The 23,481-nt window shown below is 48.0% G+C and overlaps 1 long non-coding RNA gene across 2 annotated transcripts in view; it reads right to left on the reverse strand.

Annotated features, from left to right (window-relative positions):
• Positions 1–23,481, reverse strand: part of LOC146344126 (uncharacterized) — a 39,188-nt gene that overhangs the window by 8,258 nt on the left and 7,449 nt on the right. For both annotated transcript variants that reach the window (XR_014792586.1, XR_014792585.1), the window contains exons 2-3: positions 4,847–4,932; positions 2,602–2,701 (exon numbers count right to left, since the gene is read on the reverse strand). This is a non-coding gene — a long non-coding RNA (uncharacterized LOC146344126). The remainder of the gene's footprint in view (positions 1–2,601; positions 2,702–4,846; positions 4,933–23,481) is intronic.

Consider the following 23,481-nt stretch of genomic DNA (forward strand, 5'->3'; position numbering starts at 1 on the left):
CTAATAAAAAGTGTGTGTGTGTGTGAGAGAGAGAGAGAGAGAGAGAGAGAGAGAGAATGTTTCCCATTTGTTCTTAAAAGGACAGGTACTTAATATTTTTGCCATTTCTTTGCTAGTTTACCTTTTTGAATCAAACTAATGGTATCTGCTCCTGAAATACCACTTCAGCAGTTTCTCCTTGGAATGGTGGCATATGAAGCCACACTGTCTCTGACTACATGAATACAGTTGGGCAAACTTTCCCTTCTTCCAGCTGTGGTATATAACTGTTACTGACATGTCGTTCATAACGGTTTAGGAAATGTAAGTTTCTGCTGGGTAATAAGCTACAATGTACAACAAAGGAGGGGGAAATAGTAATCAAAACTGACACCTGGGTCATGATAAATGCCAGAGTTGTCAACAGAAATACCGCAGAGGTTTCTTTCTTACTGCCTGTTGCAACCTACAGCCATCATATATGAAGTGTAAGGACTGAAATGACATAGGAAGAGATCAGAGTGTTGGTGTTTATCTGCTCATAACAAGTGTGAAAAGATCTCCAGCTGCTTTGGTTCAGATTGCAGACTTCCCATGCTCTGCTGTGCCTGCTTTGGGAAAGAGCGGTTTGAGGGCTCTTGCATTTGTATGTGCAGTCTGTGGCATGGGATTACACAGCTCCTCCAGGGATGAGAGGGATGGAGGCTTGAGCAAACCTTCAGGCAGATCTCTCTCTCTCTCTCTCTCTCTCTCTTTCTCAGGTTGAGCTGGTTCATGCAAGTGCCAGCCAAGTCCCTTTCTCTGTGCAGAGAGAGGCATGAAGGGGGCGGGGGAAAGTTCATGGGGTAGAACCAGATGATGTCATGGGAGGGGGAGGAGCTTTGAGGAGGAGCCTATCCCATTGACATGATCCAGCCCACCAGCTTGGTCCAGGGAAGCAGTCCGGTGCCCAGACCAAAAGAGGTCGCCCACCCTGATCTACCAGTTACATATTATCAGCTCAATGGGTTATGTTCTACTGTGATCGAATATGGTCAAATGTTTCATAAAGGCCCAAATACCCATTATGTAAGTCATGGCTATCTTTAAAATGCATCATAGTGTCATCTGAAAACAAAAATATAGAATGATAGAATTGGAAGGGGCCTACAAGACCATCGGGTCCAAACCCCTGCTCAGTGCAGGAAGCCTGATTCCCGGGCAGTCTCCCATCCAAGTACTAACCAGAGCTGATGCTGTTTAGCTTCCGAGATTAGATGAGTCAGGTGCATCCAGCCCTTTGCTGCAGGGTTGTCTTGCAGAGGTAAGGATTCTTTATTTAGGAGCAGGTACTCTGCTCTTTAACTCTATAGTGGTTCCCATGTTATTAAAGTTAACATAGGGAAACTTTTAGGATACTGCCATATTTTAGCAGGTTCAGGCCTCAAAATAGGCTTTGGGGGATTGGTAATTCTTGACTCAAAGGAGAGGTGAGCATTAGAATCCCCCCCCCACACACACACACACATACTTCTCCAGATGGGATTAAAAACTGAGCAGAGAATACCTCCTAACATACATACATCTAAGAGATATAGACAGACTAACAACAGAGTAATTTCAAAATATATTTAGTGCTAAACATTTTGGCTTCCATCCTCATCAGTAGCTGTGGTGTTCAAATGGAGAAAGAGCAAACAAACAGAGTTGTGAGTGGTATAAAGATTATGAATTATCCTCCAGATTAAGGCCATATGGACTAAGAGTTCTGAGTCTGTAGATCCAGAAGTCTTCCTTTCTGTCAAGCATGTCAGTGTCTATTGTTTGCTCATTTGAAAGCAATCTGAGAGACTATGTGCAGTTAGGGATGGCGTGGGCACCCGATTCCTTCTGGGAATCTGTAGGGATGTATGAAATTGACTCATCGTTTCGTCCAGGGTCATTCGCTGTGGGGGGGAAGGTGCTCCGTTCCTCCCCCCGAAATTCTCCCCAGCCGGGTCCGCTCCACGGCGACTCTGCAGGGCTGCCGTCTGGGGCTGCCCGCAGCTGGACATCCGGCTGCTGGGCTGCGCAAGGATGCAAATGGCAGCCACTGTAGCTGCTGCCATTTGTGTCCCTGTCTTTTGCCATGATAGACTATGTAAATATATACGTAGCCTATCATGGCAATAGGCAGGAAGGCAAATGGTAGCCGCCGTAGGCACCGCCATTTGCATCCCTGTCTTTTGCTTCGGCAGCCACCATTTGCAATCCTGCCTATTGCCATGATAGGCTAGGTATATATTTACGTAGCCTATCACAGCCTCCGCAGGGACGCAAATGGTGTCCTTGCATTAGCAGTGATAGGTTACATAAATACTTACGTAACCTATCACAAACATTTGAAAAGAGGCAAATGGCAGCCTCAGATGTGGCCGCCATTCGAGAAGCACCTTAACAGCCAACAAAGGTAGGCTCCTTTCTGGGCCCATTTCGCGGGGTGGTGGGGCAGGTGGCTTCGTTCTGCCATGGATTCCAGGTAGGGATGGCGGAGAATTTCTCCATGAATCTCCGGGAGGCCGAATGCCAACACATTCGGCCCCCCGAAATTGGTGGTGAAATTTTCTGCCGGCCCCCCGCCCCCCCCCCAGGGATGGGACTTACCTTCGGTGAATGTCCCTCTCGGCAGTGGGTCCCGGCGGCGGTTCAGCGGCGTTTCATCGGGGGCGGGGGCAGCGGCCAGTCTCCCGACCGGCTGCCACTGCTGCCATTGCAAAAATAAAGAGTAAAGTTAAAAAAAAGCACACACACCCGTGATAGGCTACGTAATGATTTACGTAGCCTATCATGGCTAGATTTCCAAAGTCAGCCATGATAGGCTACGTAAATCATCACGTAGCCTATCACGGCTGACTTTGAAGAAAAAAAAAAGCGCGTACGCAAATGGCGGCGGCTCATGGGCGCCGCCATTTGCGTTCCTTATTTTGGCACGTCTAGTCTACATAAAGATTTACATAGACTACGGCGAAAATAAGGGAACGCTATTTGCGTTGCCCTTATTTTCACCGTAGTCTACGTAAATCTTTACGTAGACTAGACGTGTCAAAATAAGGAACGCAAATGGCGGTCCCCATGGGAGCCACCATTTGCGTACACACTTTTTTTTTTTCAAAGTCACCCGTGATAGGCTATGTGACAATTTACATAGCCTATCACGGCTGACTTTGGAAATCTAGCCGTGATAGGCTACGTAAATCGTTACGTAGCCTATCACGGGTGTGTGTGTGTGTGTTTACTTTTTTTATCGTGGCTGGGTAGACGGGGCGCTCCTACCCAGCCTGAATTTCACCGGCGAGGGATGGGGTGCCTCCCCCCCAGCCAGAATTTCAGCCGGGCGAGGCGGGGTGCCTCCCCCCCCTCGCCTGAACTTCGGGGGGAGAACCGAAGCGCCTCCCCCCCACCGCGAAGCAAGCTTCGAGAACAGGTAAGGGACTTTTGTCCATCCCTAATTCCAGGGGGCCGAATGCGCTGGCATTCGGCCTCCCTGGAATCCTTGGCAAAATTCTCCAACATCCCTAGGAATCTGGAGGAACTGCCTCTGCCCACACCCCCAAGCCCCGCTCACTGAGCCCCTGCCACCACTTGCCCCCAGCCCACTCTTTGTGGATGGCCTGCACTCACCCCAGCAGCCTCATTGAGCTTTGTGGTCACCATTTTTTGAGAAATAAAATGGTGACTGCAAAAATGCACATATTCGTATATGCGAAAATGCACATTTTGTGAATGCCTATATTTGCATATCTGTGAAAATGCACCTTTTTCAGATATGTGTATTTTTGCACATACACAAATATGCACATTCACAAAAATGAGAATTTTTGCACATGCGCAAATATTCGCATTTTGCTATTGCCATTTTATTTTTCCAAAAATGGCAACTACAGAGCTCAACCATGCTGCTGGGGTGAGTGCAGGCTGCTCACCGAGCATGGGAGGGGCTCGAGCATGGTCCGGTGACCAGCGAGTGGGAGAGTGGCTGGGCTGGAGCCCAGAGAACCTGGACAGGTGTGGGTTCCCACTTCCTTATGTGCAGTTGAGTTAATGTCTTGCAACAAGCTACTCTGGAGTTTTATGGGTGGTGATGGTGGTAAGAATCATATATTTGTGTTTATGGAATCTTGTTCTTACGTCCGTTGCAGTTTTTCCTACACATGGCACATGACATCCATTTTTTGGACATTACATTAAATAAATCACATTAGTGGAAGTGCATGTTCCTGATTGTCTAATGCAATAAGTTGTGTTAGTCACTGTGCTAAAGTGGTTTCTTGGAGGTAACTGCTGGTAATGCAATGCACTCGGTTGCAAATATCTTAATTGTTGCTTTAACTAATAATTTATGCAAATTGGGTGGTTTTCTGAATGCAATGCATGGTGAAGTAATGGCTTCTGTTAAATGAGCACAATAGGATATAATAGGGTAACTATCTTTCATTATCTGGTGGTAATTAGGGGCAGGATGGTAGTCCACCACAAATGGAATGCAATTTTCTTCCAAAGAGTTAGCCTTTGCATCACAAAGAAGGGTATCCCTGGATATTACTGATGCTCATATGATATTGTAATCAATAATGTGATAGGGTATCTGTATTGCTGGATATGTTCTTTAAGTTCATAACATCTTCTGGAGAAGTTTTCTTCATTATTGCAAATGTGTTTTATTCTGCAAGCCGAACTATATATAATCTTCTTTAGATGGCTCAGATGACATGACTTGTAGTTAAGGTACAGGTGGGAATCTGTAGGTTTAAAATATAAGTCTGTGACAATTTTATGGTTTTCAGTAGGGATGTCAGAGAAATCCAAAGAATCCGGCCTCAGGAATCCAAAGCAGATCAGGACCACTTACCTCTGCTCTAGGAGGACTGGAGGCGGAATGGCACTAGACTGCTTCTTGCCAACCAGATCCATTCTCCTCCCTGCCGATCGCCATGTCTAAAAAAAAAAAAAGGCAATTGGCAGGATGTGCTCATATATTTAGACACAAATAGAGCCATGAATCTTGCATCTAAGTCTATGTGTCCATAGGCTTATACACAGGATTCCGGGGGGGGGGGGCGGATCGCCTCCTACCACCCCCCACGGATTCCCCACTGGAACAGACGGTAGGGAATCCGTACACCCCTAGTTTTCAGAGGTTAAGAGGACATCCAGGAAGGGTAGTTTTGGGTTTTCAATTGTGGTGTTACTAGTAAACTTTATAATTGTGGATAGTGTTGATTAAGGTATGAAAATTCTTCAAGCCATCCCTTCCACACTTTCAATCTATGTAACACCACCATATTCTGAGGTTATGGGTGGAAGTTCTGCTGAAAATTTCTTCAACTTGTCCCATAAATAGATCGGCATATGATTAGGGATGACAGAGAATTCTGCCACGGATTCCAGTGAGGCCGGATTCTAAATCCGTGGCGGAACAGCCTCCTGCCCCCCCGCCCCCCTGCGGAATCCCCCCGGGATGGCACTTACCTGGGGCGGATGCGACGGATTCGGTGGTGGTGGCTCCGGCGGTGGCGGCGGCGGCTCCAGCGGCTGGTCTCCTGGCTGGATGCAGCAGGGCTACTGCCGCCGCCATTGCCATCCTTGCAGCCATGATAGGCTATGTAAGAATTTACATTTCGTACATTTGCATTCCCTATGTTTCACCGATTTATCTTACGTAAATATTTATGTAAGATAAAATGGCAAAAAAGGGGGAACGCAAATAGCGTAGTGGGCGCTATTTGTGTTCCTTTATTTTTCGCTGTTCTAGCCTATGTAAATATTTACGCAGGCTAGAAAGGCGAAAAATAAAGGAATGTAAATAGCATCCACTACGCTATTTGCGTTCCCCTTTTTTTCGCCATTTTATATTACGTAAATATTTACGTAAGATAAATCGGCGAAAAATAGGGAACGCAAATGGCAGCCGCTGTAGCCGCTGCCATTTGCGCATGCTGCGGGTTTCTTAGGGGGGTTGAGCCGTGATAGGCTACGTAAATTCTTACTTAGTGTATCATGGCTGCCTGGCTGGACACAAATGATGGCCGCTACGGCAGCCGCCATTTGTGTCCACACCAGCCAGTCCACGGCTGGAAATCCAGCTGTGGACAGCCCTGGCTGGCTGCTCCGTGGAGCCGCCGCAGAGCAGAGCCAGCTGTCGAGGATTCCGGGAGGGAGGACCGGATCACCTCCACCCCCGTCAAGGATTCCGGGGTGCCGGGGGTCAAGGATGCCTCCCCCCCCACGAACAGAATCCACGAAAAGGTAAGTGACTTTCATACATCCCTACATATGATGGGCTATATGTGTTCCCACTGCAGTACCTTGGTGTTTTAAATGCTGATTGTCATTGAACATGAAATTGTTGCAAGTGAGTCCCAACTTAGCCAGGGAGGTTAAGACTCCAGTACTGGGTTCATTAAAGGTTCTGCTGTTTAAGGAGGATTTTAAGGCTGAGAAGCTGTTGTTGTGTGGTATGTTAGTCTATAAATAATAGGGATGTATGAAAGTGACTTACCTTTCCGCAGATTATGTTGATGGTGGGGGGGAGGCATTCCGTCCCTCCCCCCAGAATCCTGGCTGGGGGGGGGAGGCGCTCCATTCCTCCCCCGCGGAATCCTGGCCGGCCGTTTGCGTCCCTGCAGTCAGCCATGATAGGCTACATAAATGTTTACGTAGCCTATCACGGCTGATTTAAAAACAAAACAAAATGCACGTATGCAAATGGCGGCGGCCATGGCTGCTGACATTTGCGTTCTTTATCTTGGCACATCTTAGTCTACGTACACATTTAAGTAGACTAAGATGGCAAAAATATGGGGAACGCAAATAGCGTAGCGTCTATGCCAAAATAAAGAATGCAAATGGCGGCGGCCATGGCTGCCGCCATTTGCATATGCACATTTTGTGTTTTTTTTAAATCAGCCGTGATAGGCTACGTAAACATTTGTCACTTTCGTCTACGCTATTTGCGTTCCCCTTATTTTCGCCATCTTAGTCTACGTAAATGTTTACGTAGACTAAGATGTGCCAAAATAAGGAATGCAAATGGTGGCGGCCCTGGCCGCCGCCATTTGCGTACACGCGTTTTTTGTGGGTTTTTTAAGTCAGCCGTGATAGGCTACATAAACATTTACGTAGCCTATCAAGGTGTTTTTTTTTTAAATCTAGCCATGATAGGCTACGTAAAACTTTACGTAGCCTATCACGTTTTTCTGTATTTTTTTTTAAACTGGAAATGGCGGTGGCAGCCAGTCGGAAGACCGGCGATCGCAGCTGCTGCTGCTGCCACGCCGCCGCTGGAGCCGCTGCCGGAGCTGCTGCCGCCAGGAAGATCCGCCCAAGTTCAGTCCCGTCCCGGGGCGGCGGGCTGTTCCGCCAACGATTTCGGGGGGCTGGCATTCGGCCTCCCTGGGATCCGTGGCGGAATTCTCTGCCATCCCTAATAAATAAGTAATATCAAAGGTTGTGATGATGGTATCATTGTCAAATCAACATTCCTGATTTAGTCTTTTAATTTTCATATGGAAATCTCTAGTGTCCTTAACATATGAAGGACGTTTATGGACTACTGGTTGAATTATGGAGTGAAATTCTTTCCCTGACAATATTGTTACATGAAACAATCGGTCATCCTGGGTTGTTTTTATGAGTCAATGGTAGGGGTGAACGAAAGTCACTTACCTTTTCTCGCAGCTTTTTCGCGGTGGGGGGGAGCGCTTCGCTGCTCCCCCCGCGAAGTTCAGGCCAGGGGGGAGGCTTCCCACCTCGCCCGGCCGAAATTCAGGCCGGGGGGGGAGGCTTCCCGCCTCGCCTGGCCGAAATTCAGGCCGGGAGGAGGCTTCCCGCCTCGCCCGGCCGCGAACACGAAAGTAAAAAAAAAACAAAAAAAACGTCCCCTGATAGGCTACGTGACGATTCACGTAGCCTATCATGGCTAGATCTGGAAAGTCAGCCGTGATAGGCTACGTGAATCATCACGTAGCCTCTCACGGGTGACTTAAAAAAAAAAAAAGCGCGTACGCGAATGGCGGCCCCCATAGGGAGCCACCATTCGCGTTCCTTATTTAGTCGCTGTAGTCTACGTCAATGTTTACGTAGACTACGGCGAAAATAAGGGCAACGCAAATAGCGTTGCCCTTATTTTCGCCGTAGTCTATGTAAACATTGACGTAGACTACAGCGACCAAATAAGGAACGCGAATGGCGGCTCCCTATGGGGGCCGCCATTATCCGTACACACTTTTTCTTTTTTTTTTTTAAAGTCACCCGTGATAGGCTACGTGACGATTCACGTAGCCTATCACGGCTGACTTTGCAAATCTTGCCGTGATAGGCTACGTGAATCGTCACGTAGCCTATCAGGGGACGTTTTTTTTTCTTTCTTTCATTGCAATGGCAGGGGCGGCAGCCGGTCGAAAGACCGGCTGCCGCTCCCGCCTCGCTCGAACACCGGACGAACCGCCAGCCGGACCCGCCGCCAGGAGGGACATTCAGGGAAGGTAAGTCCCGTCCCGGGGGGGGCGGGGGGGCGGAGGATTTCTCCCCGAAACTTGTTCGGGGGGCCGAACACGTTGGCGCTTGGCCCCCCGAAGTTTCGGGGAGAAATTCTCCGCCATCCCTAGTCAATGGTAGCATGTAAAATCTTCCTGCTGTAGGGAAGAGGTTAATTAAAAGGTCAGCAATTTCTCCGTTCAGTAAGTTTTCATAGTCATACCTCTGGTTGTTGTTGTTTTTTTCCTCCTTAGGAATTTTCTCCCAGCATTCCAAACTGCCACTCACGGTATCCATTTAACATCACAGATACAGTTGAGGGTGGAAGCCAAAACATTTAGCTCTAAATATGTTTTGAAATTACTCTGCTAGTCCATCCGTCTGTCTTATAGATTTTACCTTAATACTGATGGCACCCACAGTGTATCCTGCTTTGCTGTTGTGCCACTTTACACCAATCTTTCTCACAAATGCATTTTTATCCCACTTTTCTTCCATCATATGCCCTGCTTTGTTAAACTGCTCCCAGTAAAACTCCTCCAGGGGCAAAAGCTGTCCCATCGGGGACCCTGTTACCCCAAGGGGTCCCTCACAGGGCCTGGGTTTTTTGCCATTCCCAGGTTTTGCTAGTGACAGTACTTCAAAGCAGTCCAATATACAAAGCAAATGGAGAAACATCTCCATTTCTTTGCATGGGGCTATTTTGAAGGGTTGCCCTGGGAAATTAACTGAGTAGTTTCCCAACTTGGGCAGGTGGGGGGGAGGGATAGCTCAGCTAACTTCTGAGACACTCCTGTATGAACCAGGTGAGCTTGCATATCTTTATTAACCTAAATGTTGCACTCCCCCGTCTCCATCCCCAGTACTTTTACATCTTCTTTGGAGAAGTGCATTATTTAGGTCTCCATACTTGGAATTCAGGCTGGTGCAACATCACTAAATTAGGAGCCTTTTTGTAGCCTGGATTGGCTGAAGCCTCAATACTGTTTGAACACCCACCCACCCGAGTTATGAAATCAAATTTGGCAGTGAGACAGCATCCCTGAGGATTAAAAAAAAAAGAAAAGAAAAAAAGTTCATTCATTTGTTCATTTGTAAGATTGATAAACCACCTTTTAGGGATAAGGGAATTCAGGAAGCATTGCTCTCACTCCATATGTGTTTCCTCTACAATGTTGTCTAGCCAAATCTGGTCTCTTGACAGAATCACTTTTACTATATTCCCCCCAAACATAAAAGGGCCCAAACTTAAGTGAACCAACACAAAAAGCAGGGAGATCTTTCAGACAATTTTTTAGCATTCCACCAAAAATAACCCTCAGGAGCATTCCAATCAGCCCTACTTAACTTACTTACACTTAGGGATGTACGAATCCCTTACCTGTTCCGGTCGGGGCATCCGCTGGGGGGGGAGGTGCTCTGTCCCTCCCCCCTAGAATCCTCGATGGGGGGGGGAGGCGATCTGTTCCTCCCCCCCCTCCCGGAATCCTGCCCGGCCGGCTCTGCTCCTTGGTGGTTCCACGGAGCAGCCAGCCAGGACCACCCACTACGCTATTTGTGGTTACCTTTTTTTTCACTGTAATTGCCTACGTAAATATTTACGTAGGCTAGAATGGCGAAAAATAGGAAACGCAAATGGCAGTCGCCACTTGTGTCCTTCCAGGCTGCCATGATAGGCTATGTAAGAATTTATGTAGCCTATCACTGCATGCCCCCCCCTAAAAAACGGTGTACATAAATGGCGGCGGCTACTGCGGCCTCCATTTGAGTTCCTTATTTTTCGCCGTTCTAGCCTACGTAAATACTTAGTGGAGTGTAGTGAGCACTATTTGCGGTTCCCTTTTTTTTCCTCTGTAATTGCCTATGTAAATATTTACGTAGGCTAGAACGGCAAAAAATAGAGAATGCAAATGGTGGCCGCCGTAGCCGCCGCCATTTGCGTGCGCTGTTTTTTTTCGGTGGGGGGGTTAGCCGTGATAGGCTATGTAAATACTTATGTAGCCTATCACAGCTCGAAGGACAGCAATGGCGGCCGCAGCAGCCCGGCTGCAGCCAGCCAGGAGACCAGCCACTGCTGCCGCCCCCGAATCCGCCACATCCGCCCCAGGTAAGTGCCGTCCCAGGGGATTCCGTGGGGGGGGCGGGGGGCAGGAGGCTGTTCACTCATCCACTCTCTGGAATCCATGGCAGAATTCTCTGCCATCCCTACTTACACTACAAACATATGCATACTTGCTTGAGTGTGTGTGTGTGTGTGTGTGTGTGTGTGTGTACCATGTGCGCACACACACACGCTCTCACAGTGTCACTAAGATAAAATATTAGGGGTGCACGAAAGTCACTTACCTGGTCTCGCAGCTTTTCGCGGTGGGGGGGAGGCGCTTCGCTGCTCTCCCCCCCGAAGTTCAGGCCGGGGGGGAGGCTTCCTGCCTCGCCCGGCTGAAATTCAGGCCGGGGGGGAGGCTTCCCGCCTCGCCCGGCCGAAATTCAGGCTGGGGAGGAGGCGCCTCGCCTCGCCCGGCCACGAACTAAAAAGTAAAAAAAAAAAAAAGCCCCCGTGATAGGCTACGTGATGATTAACGTAGCCTATCACAGCTATATCTGCAAAGTCAGCCGTGATAGGCTACGTAAATCATCACGTAGCCTATCACGGGTGACTTAAAAAAAAAAAAAGGCGCGTACGCCAATGGAGGCCCCCATAGGGAGCCGCCATTCGCGTTCCTTATTTGGTCTCTGTAGTGTACGTAATCTTTACGTAGACTACAGCGACCAAATAAGGAACGTGAATGGCGGCTCCCTATGGGGGCCGCCATTAGCCATACGCGCTTTTTTTTTTTTAAGTGATAGGGATGGCGGAGAATTCCACCATGGATTCCAGTGAGGAATCTGGCCCCTCGGAATCCATGGTGGAACGGCCTCCTGCCCCCCCCACGGAATCCCCCAGGATGGCACTTACCTGGGGCAGATGTGGCAGATTTGTGGCAGAGTTCCGGCGGCGGCAGCGGTGGCAGCAGCTGGTCTCCTGGCCGGCCGCGGCCGGGCTGGTGCGGCTGCCATTGCTGTCCTTCAAGCTATGATAGGCTACATAAGAATTTACATAGCCTATCATGGCTAACCCCCCCCCCCAAAAAAAAACCCCAGCGTATTCAAATGGTGGCTACGGCTTACCGTTTGCATCCACAGCAGCCCGTCCGCAGCCGGAAGTCGCGGCAGAGCAGAGCCAGCTGGGCAGGATTCCAGGGAGGGGAGGACTGGATTGCCTCCCCCGCATTGAGGATTCTGGGGGGAGGGACGGAGTGCCTCCCCCTCCCAGAGGATGCCCCGACCAGAACAGGTAAGGGATTCGTACATCCCTACCAATTACCCACTACCTTCAAATTTTCAGTGTTGGATAAAAATGTCTGTATTCTGCAGGTCCAGAAGCTATATAGGCTTCTAATTAGGGATGGATGAGCCCATCTCCATCCGGGGCAAGGGAAGCTTGAGGGCCTACCCCCTGCAGCTTGCGCAGCCCAGACCTGCTTGGCGAGCTTCCCTGCTCACCCTGCCTACCCACAACCTGTGCAAGCCACTTCCTCACCCCAGCTGTCAAGGGCCAGCGTGGGGAAGGAGGGCCCTTGGTGACCAGCCCCCAGCCTCTCGCCCTGGCCTCCAGCAGGGGGTGGGGAAGAAGAGGATAGGTGCCTCCTCCTTCCCTCTGACTCCAGCTGCTACAGCAGTGGTCAAGGGACAAGCTGGTCATTTTCTGTAAGGCTCTTACACTTACGGAAAATGACTAGCCTGTCCCACGCCACTGCTGCTGTAGCAAGCAAGGATGGGGGAAGGAGGAGAGGCAGTGGCTGCCTTATTCCCCTCTCACTGATAGGCAGCTGGCTCAGTGAGGGAGCAGGCACCTGAGCTCTTGCCCGACTCAGCACACCGTGAGTCGGGCAAGAGCTCAGGTCTGTGAACTGGCATCCGGGGGGGGGGGGCAAACCAACAACTTCTCACTGGGCTTTGAGCCCCAACCGGATGCTCACGCCATCCTGCTAACATGGTTTGGTTGTGTGTGTGTATATTTTCTGTTTTTCAGTTATGACATTGGCCACAATCCAATACAGTTTTATGTATATTTTGTGACTGTATATTTGTTCTTTCCTTTAGCTGCATATGGTGTTGCATGTTTGCAGCTCTAGTTGCTTTGAGTGGTTGCATATCATCTTAATCACTTCAAAAAGGAAAGATGGGTTTTGCATTAAAAAGTAAAATATTATTGCAAATATAAGGCAGGTGCACACTGTGTATGGAAATGAATGACCCATTCCTCTTCCCCAACAAAAAACAAAACAGGAGCGAATACCATCTATTACCTAGTGGATGGATGTGGGTATATATATATATATATATATATATAACATCATTATTTACATATCTAGGACAAAATACATTATTAAGGATAGTACCCAATGTTAGTCCTACATAGAATAGTCCCATTGAAATGAATGAGACTTAAATTAGTCAACTATCTCACATCCCTTTCATTTCAATTGGTCTACTCTATATAGGACTAACATCAGATACTACCCTAGGAAGCCAGAGCAGTATCTCCTAGGGATGTTGGAGAATTCCTCCACGGACTTCAGTGAGTCCCCAGAATCCATGGCAGAACGGCCTCCCCCCGTCACCCCCTGCAATCCCCCCCCCCCGGAATGGACCTACCTGGCGGTGGATGTGGCGGCAGAGGATGCGGTGGTGGCTTCGGCTCCTCTTCTGGCCGCTGCCAGGCTACTGCAGCCACAAATGGCAGCCGTCGTAGTGGCCACCATTTGCATGCCTGCCTTTTGCCATGATAGGCTATGTAAATACTTATGTAGCCTATCATGGCAAAGAGCAGGGGCGCAAATGGTGACCACTACACCATTTGCGCCCTGCTCTTTGCTGTAACAGGCTACGTAAGTATTTAGTAGCCTATCACGGCAAAAGGCAGGCACACAAATGGCGTAGCAGCCTCCATTTGCGTGCCTGCCTTTTGCCATGATAGGCTACGTAAATACTTACGTAGCCTATCACAGCTCAATGCAAGGACGCAAATGGTGGCTGCTATGATGGCCGCCATTTGTGGCCGCAGCAGCCCGGCAGTGGCCGGAAGTCCAGCTGCGGCCGGCCCCGGCTGGCAGCTCTGTGGCCTTGCTGTGGAGCGGAACTGGCTGGGGAGGATTCCGGGGGGAGGAACGGATCGCTTCCCCACCACCACCGAAGCCCCGGACCGGAACCAGGTAAGGGATTCATACATCCCTAATATCTCCTTGAGTTCACATTCCTGTTGTAAAACATGCCAGTATATCAAAGAAAGAACTGTATGACCATTCCTTGTTTCAGATTCACTCACTCAGTCATAGTATTGCTTACAGAAGGGAATGTATAATTTATACTGGAGTGACATAAGGCTCTCAGTTGTGCTGGGGCCAAACAAAGGAGAGGTGCAAATGGAGGTAGGGATTGGGCAAAAATCTGTTCATGTCACATTTTAGTGTGAACTTGCCGAATGTTGCACTTTCAAACCACCCTGTGAAGCAAGAGTCCTCTATCATTCAAAACTCGCACTCTTCTGAATTGTGCAATGGAGTTCTTCAATTAAAAAAATGCATGCAAACATCTGTATATTTGAGAAACTAATGCTCAACTACGCATTCTATTAGGGAAACTGTTTGCAAAAAAGTGTATATTAGGCAAAGATGTGCATTAAGAACAATTAGCACAAAAATGCTTATGAATTTTCATGCCAACTTTAAAAAAGTATTCTCAAAGTTTAGGATTAATCATACGTAAGACTGGAGAAATTTTCAAACTTCAAGACTTACTTTTACTTTATTTCATTTCATTTCTCTGGAAGGAGTACAATGTAGGCACCAGGTGAACCTCTCTAGGGAGCTCATTCCACCGCAGGGGTGCCACAGCAGAAAAGGCCCTCTTCCTGGTAGCCATCTGCTGCACTTCCTTTGGCAGGGGCTCCTGGAGGATGACCCCTGAGGATGGTCTTAGGATTTGGTAGGGATGTACAGATTCCCCACGATCTGTTCCAGTGAAGAATCCATGGGGGGGGGAGGCGATCCTCCCCCCCCCCCCAGAATCCTCGTGGAGTGGCTCTGCTCTGCGAGGATTCCACAGAGCCAAGGGCCGCCACCGCTTTCCTGAATCAACCAGAGCCCTTCACCTCCATGCCAATCGCCAATTTTTTTAAAAAAATGGCGATCGGCAGGATGTCCTGATAGACTTATACACAAAATAGAGCCATGAATCTTGCGTATAAGTCTATGTAGACTTATACGCAAGATTCACGGTTCTATTTTGTGTATAAGTCTATTGGGACATCCTTCCGATCACCTTTTTTTTTTTAAATGGCAGTCATTGCAGAGGCGAACGGCTTCCAGTGCAACAAGCAGCCATGACGTCCTGCGTGGAATCCTCCAAAAGATGAGGTAAGTGGGGCCAATCTGCCACAGATTCCTGAGGCTGGATTCCAAAGAATCTGGCCTCATTTGAATCCGTGGTGGATTTCTCTGACATCCCTAGGGTCTGGGTAAGCACATATGGGAGGAGGTGATCCTTCAGATAACCTGGCCCAAGCTGTTTAGGGCTTTGAATGTTAATGCCAGCACTTTGAATTGGGCCTGGAAATGGACTGGCAGCCAGTGCAGCTGGAAAAGTACTGGCATAATGAGCTCATTGGCCTGCCCCTGTTAATCATCTTGCTGCCCTATTTTGGACTAGCTGAAGTTTCCAGACCATTTTCAAAGGCAGGCCTATGTATAACGCATTACATTCATCCAGACAAGGGGTTATCAGAGCATGGATAACTATAGTTAGGTGATCTCTGTCTAGGTAAGAGTGCAGTTGGTATATCAGCCTTAGCTGATCACACACACACACCAGACTTAAGATTGGAAAAAATGAGAAAAAAAAATCCCCCTCCCTCCCTCCCTCCCTCTCTCTCTCTCCCCCTCTGTGTGTGTGTAGATAGATGATAGATAGATGATAGACAGACTGACAGATAGATGATGGGCAAAACCTGCCCTTACATATGGGATTCTCCCTGTGGCTGAAGCTGGGTGGCCATGCTTTTATCCAGTTCAGGAACACAGCTTGCAACAGGCCCTTGTTTAGCATCTATTTCTCATCATCTTGAAGAAAGCAGGAGTAAATGGGGCCTATGGGCCCAAGAATGGGGCTCCTGTCTTACTACAGTATCTATTAGTGTCTTTGTGCAGCTCCAATTTTCTCCCACAGGGAGACATGGAGCTGTTTGTACTCCAGTTCACTTGAGAACTTTCACTGTCTAACATAATAACATTGGAAGAGCCATGCTGGATCAGGGCAAAGGTCCATCTAATCCAGCATTTTGTTCATACAGTGGCCAAACAGCTGACCAAGGGAAACCCACAACCAGAACATGAGCACAACAGCACTCTCCTGCCCATGTTCCCCAGCAACTAGCGTACATAGGCTTATTCTCTCTAATACTGTTGAAGGTAGCACATAGCCATTAGGACTAGTAGTCATTGGTAGCCTTTTCCTCCAGGAATTTGTCCGACCCCCTTTTAAAGCCATCTAAATTGGTGAACATCAGTATGTCTTGTCCAAGCGAATACCATCGTTTGACTATGCGCTGTGTGTAGGGATGTACGAAAGTTCTGCCATGGATCTCGGGGAGGCCGAATGCCAGCGCATCCGGCCCCCTGAAATCGGTGGCGGAATGGCCTGCCCCCCCACCCCCCTGGGACGAGACTTACCTTGGGTGGATCTTCCTGGCGGTGGCGGCTCTGGCGGCGGTTCGGCGGCGGTGGTAGCAGGAGCTGGTCTTCCGACCGGCTGTCGCCGCTGCCATTTCCAGTTAAAAAAAAACCAAAACATGTGATAGGCTATGTAAAGATTTACATAGCCTATCACAGCTAGATTTTTTTAAAAAATGTGATAGGCTATGTAAATGTTTACGTAGCCTATCACGGCTGACTTTAAACAAACTAGGGATGTCAGAGAATTTCTCCACGAATCTTGGGGAGGCCGAATGCCAGCGCATTCGGCCCCCCGAAATTGGTGGAGAAACGGTCTGCTCCCCCCGCCCCCCCGGGATGGGACTTACCTTGTGCGAATGTCCCTGGCGGCGGCGGCTCCGGCAGCGGTTCGGCGGCGGTTCGGCCGCCATTTCCAAGTAAAAAAAAAAAAAAAGTGATAGGCTACGTAAAGATTTACGTAGCCTATCACGGCTAGGTTTTTAAAAAACACCGTGATAGGCTACGTAAATGTTTATGTAGCCTATCACGGCTGAGTAAAAAAAAAACCTGTGCGTATGCAAATGGCGGCGCCCATGGGTGCTGCCATTTATGTTCCTTATTTTGGCATGTGTAGTCTACGTAAACATTTACATAGACTACGGCGAAAATAAGGGGAACGCTATTTGCATACGCGCGGGTTTTTTTTCTTTTTTCACTCAACCATGATAGGCTACATAAACATTTATGTAGCCTGTCATGGCTGACTGCAGGGACGCAAACAGTGGCGGCTACGGCCACCGCCATTTGCATCCCGGCAGGACAGGATTCATGGCGGGAGGGACGGGGCGCCTCCCCCCCGGCCAGAATTTTGGGGGGGAGGGATGGGGTGCCTCCCCCCTGGCCAGAATTTTGGGGGGAGGGACGGAGCGCCTCCCCCCACCACGAATCAATTTTCAGGTTCAGGTAAGGGACTTTTGTTGTTGTTGTTGTTGTTCAGTCGTTCAGTCGTGTCCGACTCTTCGTGACCCCATGGACCATAGCACGCCAGGCCTTCCTGTCCTGCGCTCTCTCCCGGAGCGTGCTCAAGTTCATATTCATTGCATCTGTGATGCTATCTAGCCATCTCATCCTCTGCCGTCCCCTTCTCCTTTGGCCTTCAGTCTTTCCCAGCATCAGGGTCTTTTCCAGGGAGTTTTCTCTTCGCATTAGGTGGCCAAAATATTGGAGCTTCAGCTTCATTATCTGTCCTTCCAATGAGCACTCAGGGTTGATTTCCTTTAGGATGGACTGATTTGACCTCCTTGCAGTCCAGGGGACTCGTAAGAGTCTTCTCCAGCACCACAGTTCGAAAGCATCAATTCTTCGGCGCTCAGCCTTCCTTGTAGTCCAGCTCTCACAGCCATACATTACTACTGGGAAAACCATAGCTTTGATTAGACGGACCTTTGTCGGCAAGGTGATGTCTCTGCTTCTTACTATGCTGTCTAGGTTGGCCATAGCTTTCCTCCCAAGGAGCAAGCGTCTTTTAATTTCATGGCTACAGCCACCGTCTGCGGTGATCTTGGAGCCCAAGAAAGTAAAATCTGTCACTGCTTCCATTTCTTCCCCTTCTATATGCCAGGAAGTGATGGGGCCAGATGCCATGATCTTCGTTTTTTTTTTTAATGTTGAGTTTCAAACCAGCTTTTGCACTCTCCTCTTTCACCCTCAACAAGAGGCTCTTGAGATCCTCTTCGCTTTCTGCCATTAGGGTGGTATCGTCTGCATATCGGAGGTTGTTGATAATTCTCCCAGCAATCTTAATTCCGACCTCTGATTCATCCCTAAAAAAACGAACAAACGCGCGTATGCAAATGGCGGCGGCCATGGCTGCCACCATTTGCATTCCTTATTTTGGCACGTCTTAGTCTACGTAAACATTTACGTAGACTTAGATGGCGAAAATAAAGGGAACGTAAATAGCATAGACGCTACGCTATTTGCGTTCCCCTTATTTTCGCCGTCTTAGTCTATGTAAATGTTTACGTAGACAAAGACGTGCCAAAATAAAGAACACAAATGGCAGCGGCCATGGCCGCTGCCATTTGCGTATGAGCATTTTTTTTTTTTTAAGTCAGCCGTGATAGGCTACGTAAACATTTACGTAGCCTATCACGGCTGACTGCAGGGACGCAAACGGCGGCGGCTATGGCCGCCGCCATTTTCATCCCTGCTAGGCAACGACCGGATGTCCAGCTGCTGGCGGAGCCGGCCAGCGGCTCCGCAGAATTGCTGCGGAGCAAAGCTGGCCGGCCAGGATTCCAGGGGGGGGGAGGAACGGAGCACCTCCCCCCCGTCCAGGATTCCGGGGGGAGGGACGGAGTGCCTCCCCCCCCACCATCAGCATAATCCGCGAAAGGTAAGTGATTTTCGTACATCCCTAGCTGTGTGAAGAAGCACTTCCTTTTATCTGTACTGAGTCTCCCACCAATCAGCTTCATGCAATGACCCAGGTTCTAGTATTATGAGAGAGGGAGAAAGATGTCTCCCTATCCACATTCTGTACGCCATGCATAGTTTTGTACACGTCCATCATGCTTCCGCTTACCCACCTCTTTTCAAAGCTAAAGTTTCTATTGGAGAGTGGAACTTTGTCAACAAGGTGTGAGTCTGCATGCATGCGTGAGAGAGAGAGAGAGAGACCAGAAATAGATTCATGGCAATGAAAGGCACATTCATGATTAAAGGAGAATATTTTTGTTGTTTTTTTTTTAAAGAAAGAATTAATTTTTAAAAGCTTCTTTCAATGTACCAATAAAAGATTGTTCAGTATTTCTGAAACATCAGCACATTCCAGAGACTGATCTGGGATGTACACAGGGTAGCCATAAATGTTCCATCTCATCTCTTCAACAGCAGTAATTCTACAGACTTCAGATGTGTGATGCTTCAGGCTTGTTCCAGTTAGGCTAATCTTGATAGCTTGAAGTGCCTTGTCATCAACTCCACCTTTCTTAATCATCAAATAAAAAGAAAGGGCTTCAGCAACCTACAGCTGAATGGAGTGGCCAGATTATGTTAAAACTCTCAGTACTCCAGGGAGAAAAGAGAGACTTGGACTGTGCTACACATTGACATTGTACTACAGGAATGACACTGGAAACAGCATCCACATCATGGCAAATTCTCCCCATTTAGAACCTCTTGCCATGAGATTGGGGTCATATAGTAAGCATTCCCACCCCAGTTCCTCACAGCTGACTGGGTTATCTCGTGTTGGAGCGGAATCATATGGTAAGTTGGTAACAGCTTAGGGGTGTTCTCTCTCTCTCTCTCTCACACGCACACACACGCACACACACGCACTCTCTCATTACCACACTCTTGATCTCAATGTATCCGCTACTTACACCCCCACCCAGTGGCCACAAGTTCAGCATTAGCATGAAGGGGTGCTACGTCCACAGAGATGTACATGCATAGGGATTCCCCCAGAGAAATGAGAGCCCTGGTTAATTAGGTTTTGCCTTTGCATGGAGGTGTCCCTACATGCACGCACACACTATTATAGATGTAATTATTAGCCATGTTTCTATACCATTTCTCACTGACATAAATCCTGAAGTGGATTGTAGCTGAACGTGGGGCTGCTGGGGTGAATGACCCCACTCCCTCCACCTCATGGGCTCCATGAGGGAAGTTGTTTGGATGCTTCCCCTGTAAGCATTATGGCATTATGTAAACATTATGGAAGAGAAGCAAATGAGATACATTATTAAAGACCTCATGCTATTACCACAAGGAATCATGTGGGAGATACGATGCCAGGAAAGAAGAGATGGCGGAGTTGCCATTCAGCTGTGTTTCCCACTGCCAACAGAGCAGCAGTAGGCAATTTCAGAAGCATTTTGAACTAGGGATGGGGGAGAATTTCTCCCCGAAACTTTGGGGGGCTGAGTGCCAATGTATTCGGCCCCCAAAGTAGTTTCGGGGAGAAATTCTCCACCCCCCGCCCCCCCCGGGATGGGACTTACCTTTCCCGAATGTCCCTCCCGGCAGTGGGTCCTGGCGGCGGTTCGGCAGGTCTTCGACAGGGGCAGAGGCGGCAGCCGGTCTTTTGACCGGCTGCCACCGCCGCCATTCCAATAAAAGTAAAAAAAAAAAAAAATGCCCCCGTGATAGGCTACGTGACGATTAACATAGCCTATCATGGCTAGATTTGCAAAGTCAGCCATGATAGGCTATGTAAATCGTCACGTAGCCTATCACGGGTGACTTAAAAAAAAAAAAAAAAGCACGTACAGCTAATTGTGGCCCCCATAGGGAGCCGCCATTCATGTTCCTTATTTGGTCACTGTAGTCTACATAAAGATTACGTAGACTACGGCGAAAATAAGGGCAACGCTATTTGCGTTGCCCTTATTTTCGCCGTAGTCTACGTAAAGATAGACTACAATTAACGGCTGACTTTGCAGATCTAGCCGTGATAGGCTACATTAATCACGTAGCCTATCACGGGGGCGGTTTTTTTTTTAACTTTTTATTTTGCGGCCGGGTGAGGCGAGGCACCTCCTCCCCGGCCTGAATTTTGGCGGGGCGAGGCGGGAAGCCTCCCCCCTGGCCTGAATTTCGGGGGGATCAGCGAAGCGCCTCCCCCCCACTGCGAAGCAAGCTGCGAGACCATGTAAGTGGCTTTCGTGCACCCCTATTTTGAACACTCTAAACAGTTTGCTTACTACAGTAATGGTGATATTACAGAAAATCAGTACGAAGGAATTCAGGCCGCAACTGTAATATCACAACACACCCAAATTGAAGTGATGATGGCCCAGTTTTCTTCCCCTGATTGTCTTTACAATATCTGGTAAATACTTGGTCAGGTATTGATATTCCATGAAAATCCAGTGCAGTATTTTGAAACTTAGGTAAAAAAAAATCCTACCAGCCATGCCTCTAAATTTGTTTTCCTGTTTCTCAAGTCTTCAGTGCTTGGGTAATGGTGTCCTGATTGGGTTTCATAACACTGGCAGCTTGTCCAAGAATCGTATTGATGTTACCTTGACTTAAAAATCCTCATGTCTACCCCAACTTTGTTGCTGACTATTTGGGTCATTTTCAGATCATTGTATTTTGCTACAGAGTTTTGATTTGTACACACCACAAATCAATGCCCTGTTGTTTACCTTAGTGTGATAGAAATCTATCAGCATCTTCTACCAGTACATCATTCCTTAGTGCAGATAAGCAAATGGAGAGGAAAACGTGAGCCCTTTAAAGATATGATCAAATAGATAACCTCGTTACAGTTTCTTCTGCTCCTATGGCTAAGAATTTTGCATTTACTTTTATGATTCAAAGGTTAAAATGTCCTTCCCATCCTGCTTCACTCAAGACTGTTTGCATTGTGGTTGCTGTCATCTTTATTCTTCTTCCAAGAAACTCTCCAGATACCCAGTTGGTATAGTTAAGACTTAAGTGCAGGAGAGCAAAGATAACGGCTGTGCAGGAAAAACAAAATATTTTATTTATAATGGAGGAAATGCATTCCCCCTCTGTTGCCTTTTTAGCTGCAGTGACTGGGGGTGAGAGAGAACTGAGCAAGATGCTCAAATCCCATTCCCTCACTTCTGACACTCTTTAAAGCTTGTTTATAATTCATCAGGGGATTTTAAGGCACAAGTGCCCCAGTAAGATCAATAAGCACTCCCTGAGGGAATGTAAAACTAACAGCATCCTTAATGTGAGAGGGCCAGATTGCTCCTGACACAATGCAGCCTTGTTCAGTGTGACCTGGCAGCTGGTACAAAGAGTCTCAGTGAGGGAACCTGGAAGAATTGCTGCCCATTAACTTGTGAAACTGTCAGGAAAGGGATACTGAAATCTTCTTCTCTCCCTGTTTATTAGTAGTAATAAATTATGTGTGTGTGTGCGGGGTGGGGTGGGGTGGGAAGGTGTTTGTGTGTCAGCCTTTTTCTCTGAGGCTGACTGTGTCATTGACAGTCAATTATCTTTTCAAGACCAAGAATTAAGTTTCCAAAGATGAATGCCTCAACTTAAAAAGCATGAACTTCAAAAGACAACTGAAAGAAGTGATAAGAAGGGAATTCATTTCATTAAAGGTGGCCAGTGGTTTATTAAATAAACTCCTTCAGTGTTTCCCTTTGAAATCAAAATGCATCCAGATATGTCGTTTTAACAAAATGCAACCTGGATGAGAGAAATGACGCAGATTTCTCACACAGCCTATACTTTTCAGAACATATATACATGCATTCTGTTAGAAGCTGTGCAAAATATATCGAGCCTGACCTGGTCCATTCTGCTAAATCCTCTTGAGTTTTAAGGTGTCCCCTCTGCCTTTCTTTAACATCCCATTAGCTGGATCATAAAAAATTGACTTTCCCCCTCAAAATATTAATTCTTCCTCCTGATGTTTTTCTCTAGAGATATTGATGTGGGTGCAGAGACAGAGAGACAAACCTAGTCAGTGCTGTCAATTTGCACCCAATGAGGGCAAATTATTGGAACCAGTGTAGATGTCACTGTTCTCCATAGGGATTCACACCCCTATGGCAGCATCTGTGTGCATGCAGGGAGGGGAGGGAGGGAGCTGTAATATATGATGGAGGATTTCCTCTGTGAGACCAGGGCTATTGTGTGGTAGATTTTCCCAGCCTCACTAGCACAGCCATTGACAAGGACTGGGGGCTAGGGATGGGGGAGAATTTCTCCCCGAAACTTCGGGGGGCCGATTGCCAACGCATTCGGTCCTCCGAAGGTTCGGGGAGAAATTCTCCGCGCCCCCCCCCCGGGATGGGACTTACCTTTTACGAATGTCGCTCCCGGCGACGGGTCCCGGCGGCAGTTCGGCAGGTCTTTGTCAGGGGCGGGGGCGGCAGCCGGTCTTTCGACCAGCTGCCACCGCCGCCATTACAAGCAAAGTAAAAAAAAACAAAAACGCCCCTGTCATAGGCTACGTAACGATTAACGTAGCCTATCACGGTTAGATTTGCAAAGTCAGCCGTGATAGGCTACGTTAATCGTCACGTAGCCTATCACGAGTGAATTAAAAAAAAAAAAAGCACGTACGCTAATGGTGGCCCCCATAGGGTGCCGCTATTCGCGTTCCTTATTTGGTCCCTGTAGTCTACGTAAAGATTTACGTAGACTACGGCGAAAATAAGGGAACGCAAATAGCGTTGCCCTTATTTTCGCCGTAGTCTATGTAAATGTTTATGTAGACTACACGTGTCCAAATAAGGAATGCAAATGGCGGCGC

This window comes from Heloderma suspectum, chromosome 5, assembly GCF_057233095.1.
Source record: "Heloderma suspectum isolate Gila_16-S chromosome 5, 16-S_ref, whole genome shotgun sequence".
Lineage (NCBI taxonomy): Eukaryota > Metazoa > Chordata > Lepidosauria > Squamata > Helodermatidae > Heloderma > Heloderma suspectum.